Source organism: Echiichthys vipera (assembly GCF_963691815.1).
Source record: "Echiichthys vipera genome assembly, chromosome: 21".
NCBI lineage: Eukaryota > Metazoa > Chordata > Actinopteri > Perciformes > Trachinidae > Echiichthys > Echiichthys vipera.
In genome coordinates, this window is record NC_139846.1 from 21,030,292 (window position 1) to 21,037,239 (window position 6,948).

The following is a 6,948-nucleotide window of genomic DNA, read 5'->3' on the forward strand; positions in this document are numbered from 1 at the left end:
TAATATTTAGGTTTGCCTATAAACAATGCATGATGACAAGAAGATACCAAGTTGCTCTTAAAATGTGTATAATTTACAAAAGCATCATGACCAATAAACAAAGCAGAAACTATTCAAGGAGAAGGAGGGGTTACATGCACGTATGATAGCTCGTTTTGCTTGTAAGGAACAGATATGTTGACTTATGGCGCACTCACACTGTCCTTCTGTACTGGGCCAAAACAGGTTTTACGGGTAAAGCCTAGTTCCTTTGACCAGTGTGAGTGCAACCGCTCCGCGCCTAGCTGCGGCCAGTTGGCCGTCCACGGCCCGTTTGAGGGAGGTGGGCTTTTGTAAAGCGTGTTTGCACATGTACGAGCACGAGCGTGTGCACGTGTACTGACATTCCACTCAGACGGATAGGGTTTAATAGAGAAGAGAATATAGTCCTCTGCAGGAATATAAATACCATTTAGGATTACAGATACCATGGTATGGAGAATCTATAGCTTTTACGCACAATAAACTGTTCATTCTGTCACTATATTTCTACGATGGAAATATATAGAAGGGACATTCTCATGTAACATCATCGCTACAAAACCGACATCACATGGATGAATCCAGTTGACCTATCCGTAGAAGTAATGTAAAGCCATCAAAGCACAATAGGTCGCATGATACACAACGCAGCATGTAACCTATAGTGGATCCCCGGCTGTATCAGCTTGCATCTTCAACACTTTGAGGCCTGAGGGAACAGTAAAGCTGTCTATCGCCCCGCTTGGTCTGATCATTACTCACACTGAAAGAGCTCTGCTAAGTCGTTAATATCCCCTTTTGCATCCCCGCCCTCATAATACTCATAGATGAAAGCTTTTTTCCACAGTGATCAACAGCAGACTCTGTCATTCGGCCAGTTTGATTTCATTACTCCACTCTGTCCTCTTGACCCCTGCAGGCCAGACCAGTAGACCCCTGTGTTGGCAAGTGCAAGTGTTGATATAAGAAGCAGATGGGGTCCGTGTGAACCGCCAGTAGATAAAAAAAACGCTAGGATCTGGGGATTTGGGAGATGGTTTTTTGCTAACCCTCTTTTTAGCCTGGTGAATGAGAGTCACCTGTTTTGGGTTGGAGAACCTGCTTCTTCCTCTGATCCCTGATCTGTTGCCCCAATGGGATTCCAAAAGAGGAAGCCAACATAAGAAAAATCAGTCGTAAATCTTGGCAGATGCGTAAGAAAAGCCAATTGTGTGAGGCTGACACGAACACACGCACATACCTGGGGGTTCTTCCCTAAAGCTTTGGGCAACATCTGGTGAGTGCGTGTGGAGGGGCTGGTCTCTGTAATGTGGGGGTGGAGGAGGGGGGCTAATGCCTTTCACTCTCCAGACCATGGAGTGGGTTTTGTGACTGCCTTACTGAAAGGATGACCAGATGAGGAACACAGAGACCGCACTGTGCTTACCAGAATAGTCTCACCTCCCTCCTACATCAGCTGGAATCCGAGCACTTTGCACAGCAACATATTGTGCGAAATTGGAGGTAAATGTTGGCACTAGGCCCACGGGTTGACCTTTAATAGCAGTCAGGGACGGGGTGTAAGATGAAGACACCAAGACTTAGCTTACTGAACTTTTAAGACTCACAAATCTGAGGGAATTCAAAGCATATGGACGTTGAGTTATCATCATTCATATATCTTAAATACTTTACAATAGGGAAGGAATTATTAATATCAAAAGCATAAAAGCTGTATGATCATAGTGTCTTAACTTACACTGTAAAAAGAGTGATTCAGGAGAACTATAATATATTAGAAATGATGTTGTTAATCCCCATTGTATTGGATTATTTCTTGATTTTATCCAAGTTAGATGTTTAATTGACTCTTCTATTGTAGTTGACAAGAAAGAAGCCTGAACATGTGATTGCATGGTTGTGTTAGTCACATCCCAAACACCTCTAAAATCATAATTTTAATCATTTTGTTGAATTTGTTCCCGTAAAATTTCCCATGCAAAGACTTACATTCTAAGTAGGAAGTATATAAAGTATATTTAGTATATTTAAAACCTAGTTCAACTCAAAGCAATGGTATAAAGAAAAAAATACACCAGTTTGTTCGTGGTGCATTTTGTTGGGCAGTCTGTACTTCTACAACCTCCAGGTGAAGTTCCTCCACATCAGGGGGGATAAGTGGAATAATTAAGAAGAAGAAGAAGAAGAAGTAGTAGAAGAAGAAGAAGAAGAAGAAGAAGAAGAAGAAGAAGAAGAAGAAGAAGAAGAAGAAGAAGAAGATGATGATGAAGAAGAGAAAGAAGAAGAAGAGGAAGAGGAAGAAGAATTCCTTTTTAGTCCCGCAATGGGGATATTTGATTATTTCACTCTATTAATATTATTCATGTTACACACACACAGGCCTGAAATACACACACATGCACAAACAGGACCTATATACATGCAATTAATGGAGAGATGTTAGAGCGAGGGGGCTGACAGTGACCAGCGCCCCGAGCAGTTGGGGGTTCGGTGCCTTGCTCAACAGCACCTCGGCAGTGCCCAGGAGATGAACTGGCACCTCTCCAGCCACCAGTCCACGCTCCATTCATGGTCCACACAGGGCTTTGCTCATCCAGTATTTTCTACCCGCTGTGAGATTGTCAGAACACTTTGAAAGGGTCTGAAAGTTGCTGTGCACCTCCAGGTCGGTCACCCAACTGAAGCAGTTTTCTCAAATGAACTCTGAACAAAGTCCGACAAATCAGGTGTGCACTTTATCCCAAGTTGCCCTTTCACACATGGAGCACTCATCTAATAATACATTTGTTTTATATAGCCCCTTTCAGGAACCAGGCGTAGAATGGCACCTGCACAGAGTAGGGGTGTACCAATTTTGAAACTTTCAGTACAACGTGATACATACCACATTGCCTTTAATAATAAGATAATATGATTAAAATAAAACGTACAAACAAGAATTTTCTCTGGAGAAAATATGTTTTAAAAACCTATTATTCAAACAACTTGTCAAAACAAAACAAATATTATGCTCCTCTACTGCTTGTTTCCATAAAAAAATTTAAAAAAAGTAGCTACTGAAGAGTCACCCACTCAAGGTAGGCAAAGTCACCTAAGTTTGACCCAGTAGTGATTCCATACTAGTGCGCAACAGGCCGGTAGTACGGTAATACGCAGGCTAACGTTAAGTTATGATGAACACATAAGGGCTCATATTTCTTTCATCTGTCACGGATGTTCGCCAACCTTACCGGGGATTTGAACGCGACATTTTGTGGTCTTGTGGATGTGTCTCACGGAGACGACGTGGCCTCTGGATTCATCATGACTGACCCGGGATGAACCACTTTCTCCTCCAACAGGTAAGCTAGTTCCCACCATACTGTTGTTTTAACGGACAGTGCCAAGCTGAGCTGGTTACTGTTTAAATATAAAGGTCCACAGGACTATTATAGCACTGCTGATTTTTAGTGTGGTGGTCAGCACTGTCGCCTCTCAACAGGAGTGTTGCTGGTACGAATCCCGGCTGATAAACATATTATGTAACATACACCTAAAAACAATCATCATGTTTAATATTTGGTTATGAACCTTTTGCAGTCTCAAAGTAGAGACTATGTTGCTGGGATTACACCAGCTGTGACGCCAAATCCAGCAAGAGGCGTAAAGTGTGGGTGTGTTCGAGGTGGTACCATTGCTCGGGTCAGAACCATCTTTGAACGCCTTTATTTAAATTTCAACTACACACCTGTACAGTTGGACGGCAGCCTTCAAGTCCTATGGAAAATTGGTAAATACCAAACTCCGACGTGAAAGTTGCACATGAATACCCCCTCATGTGGTAATTTCCACTGTGAAACCCGTAGAATATTTTGATACAGGAGTTGCCGAGATGAGATAACCTTTGACCTTTTTAACATTGCCGAGTGCAACGCAAGAGTCTACTTTATTACAACAACACTGTTTGTGAGCTGGTGGGGAAGATTATGTGCTTCAGATAAGGGCAGACCAAGCTCATGAAGCTTAAACATAAATATTAGGTTTTCTCCTTTGTCCTTCTATTCATGATCTATAAAAAACACAGCATGTTATTTACCGTTTGTGTTTTGATAAATCCATCCCTTTTGCTGTAGCTGATGAATTAGGCAGTTTAAAATGTTTTCCCCCAAGTAACAGATCAGGATTGTTGGGTCCGCCATGTATTTAACTACATCAACAAACGCATTTGAACACAACGCACTGGTAATTTCCAGTTGACAAGTGGAAAAGACCATCTTTTCCATGGCACGTGAAGGCACTAAAAGTCTGTTTAGTGCTCTCATGCTATGATGCATCAGATGGCTTGTTACACAGAACCAACTGTGAAGCCATCATTGAAAACTGTTTGGAAAAGGGCCCTTTAAGAAAGAAAAAAACCTGGCGGGTGATTGGATGAAGCATCTGTCGATCACTGAAAACATCTGTGCAAGGTAACTCACTCCTGTGGTCATGTCTTTTAGGCAATATCCAGATAATTTGAGGGTTGCAGTGCGTACGTGTGAAAGAGACTATAACAATCATTGATTTGTGCGTCTGTTTGGCACATGTTAATCATCAACAGGCAGGTCAAACTAATAGCTCACCATCTGATATACTGCCATATCACTGACCCCAGTGCACAGCATGAAATTAGGTCCCCCTTGGGCCATAATGGTTCCCAACCAGGCTACAGTAACCCCCTGATAGGCCTCCTCTTCCTGTGCCAATTTAACCTGAGGCCCTTTCTCATCCTGCCACCCATGGAGCATCACACGCAGCCTGGGATCAGCTACAGCCCTGGAGGCGACAGTGGGAGAGGACTTCCTCATAAAATGAGGAGGAACAATCACGATAACAAGGCTACACATGTGCAATGAGTCACCCCCTCGTGAAAGTTTGGGCTTGATGTTTTACTTGAGCATTTTATTTACACGCCAGTGGGATTTGAGGTCACCGTGGAACGTGCGACAAAGTACATGAAGCAGTCTTTGGGTTTCTTCTTAGGTTATGTGTTACTCCATTACACAGAAACATGGTTTTATTATACTCTGTCTCCTCTGAAGCCTCAGCACTGTTTGTATGATAGCTACTTCACTCTGGTGTAATTTAGGCCTGTGAAAACTGGTGGTGGTGTTTTGTTGTTGCTTGTATGACATGTTGTTGCTGTTGGTCATATTATTTTGGAAACAGAAGCTTGTGGGCAACTATGGGGCATTCCCTGGCGAGCTGCATTGAAGGTAATGGGACCTGTCATATTCCACCCTCACACACACACACACACACACACACACACACACTACAGGGAACATTCAGGACCCTGTCCTCAAGTAAAGCAGCCTGTCAAAGAGCCCGATTGGAAACAGAAGGTGTTCTGAGGGCCATTTGATTGGCGACACATGTGGATAGAAACTGTGAGGAATGACAGTTTCTTTTCTAACAGACAAGCCTTTGATTCTTCAAAAATGTCTTTGAGGCTTGCATCTGTACTGCACGAGGCACCTTCGCATGCACACAACGCTACTCACCCCCATTGCTTTATGCAAGTCATGAGAGAGTCAGCAAAAGTTCAGTGCAAAGATAGGCGGATGGTTTATAGCTGCACTTTTACTCTCGAGCAAGTAAATATATAATGAAGTAAAATCGACAAACACAATTTCATCTTGTTTTCATGTGTGGACAAGGATTTACACGTACTTGACCAGCTTTGAAATGGTAATGCATTGTTTGAAGTATGCTGGTAAACAAAGTAGCACAACGAATGCAAATATGCGCTGCGGTTTTGATCTCATCATAATCTCTTCCCCCAAATTCAGGTTGTTTCTGTGTTTTCAACATCAAATAAATGAATTATTCGACTGAACATCTACTCGTGCGATAGCATCTATAATTAGTATTTCCAACCCTCTTGCTTGCTTCTGCTTCATCCACCTTTAACTGTCGAGATTATTAGGATTCTGTGAGAGAGTTTCTGCCTTCTGACACCGAACAAAGCCTTGTTTTCTTGCTGCAAAACAATGCAGATTGCAGCTGCCATTCAGCTTCCCATACGCTAAATACAGTATATAGTGTGCTGTCATTTATGTTGACATTTCATTTGTTTGCTTTGACACACAAACATTTGATCCGTGTGCACTTGCGCCGCCTCACTGTCCTGGGGAATAAAAGACATGGTGCTCTAGCAGTATTTATGTATTTATGTATTTATACAGAACATCCCAGGCCACACGTTCTGCTGAAGGGTACAGAATGGCTCCAGCAAAGCGTCTCCGTTGAAAATCTACATGGGAATAAATCCTATAATCTCTCCCCAGTTTGCACACTAGACTGGCTGAGAGCAATTACTCTGACAAAGAAAGCATTTTTTCCCCCTTCTTCCTCTTTCTCCTCCGTGCCTTCTACCATCCTCTCTGCCTTGTGTCAAATTAATCCTCTGAACTTTCCTAAAGATCTCCGTCTATTCCCCTTTTTCTGCCTGAGAATGCAGCCACTCGCTGTCTTTCTTTTCCCCTCGTCTTTTTTCAGATATGGCACTCGGGAGAGGAGATTGCCTTTCCGAATGAAACAGCTGTCAAGAATTCCCAATGTCTCCATGCGCTTTCTCCCTCTTTGTTCTACCTGACCCCCCCCCTCATCTTCCAACCCCACTCACGGAGAGAGAAGGCCTTATCTACTCTCTGTGGGATCCTCACAGGTGCTGAGTGATGGGAGGGTGGGGATGGGGGTCCTTAAGAGGAAGAGGGAGGCCAGGAGAGGAGGAGTAAGAGCGGATTAAACAGAGGAAGGATGGCGTTCCTTTTGACAACTGGGGGAAGGGAAGGGTGGGGCAAGGCTGCTGTTGGTGATTATTTAACGATGAAGGAGGGGTGGGTGGGAGCCTGACACCTGTGGGGGAGTACACAGGGAGGGGGTGGAGTCTGCGAGAAAGGGGGT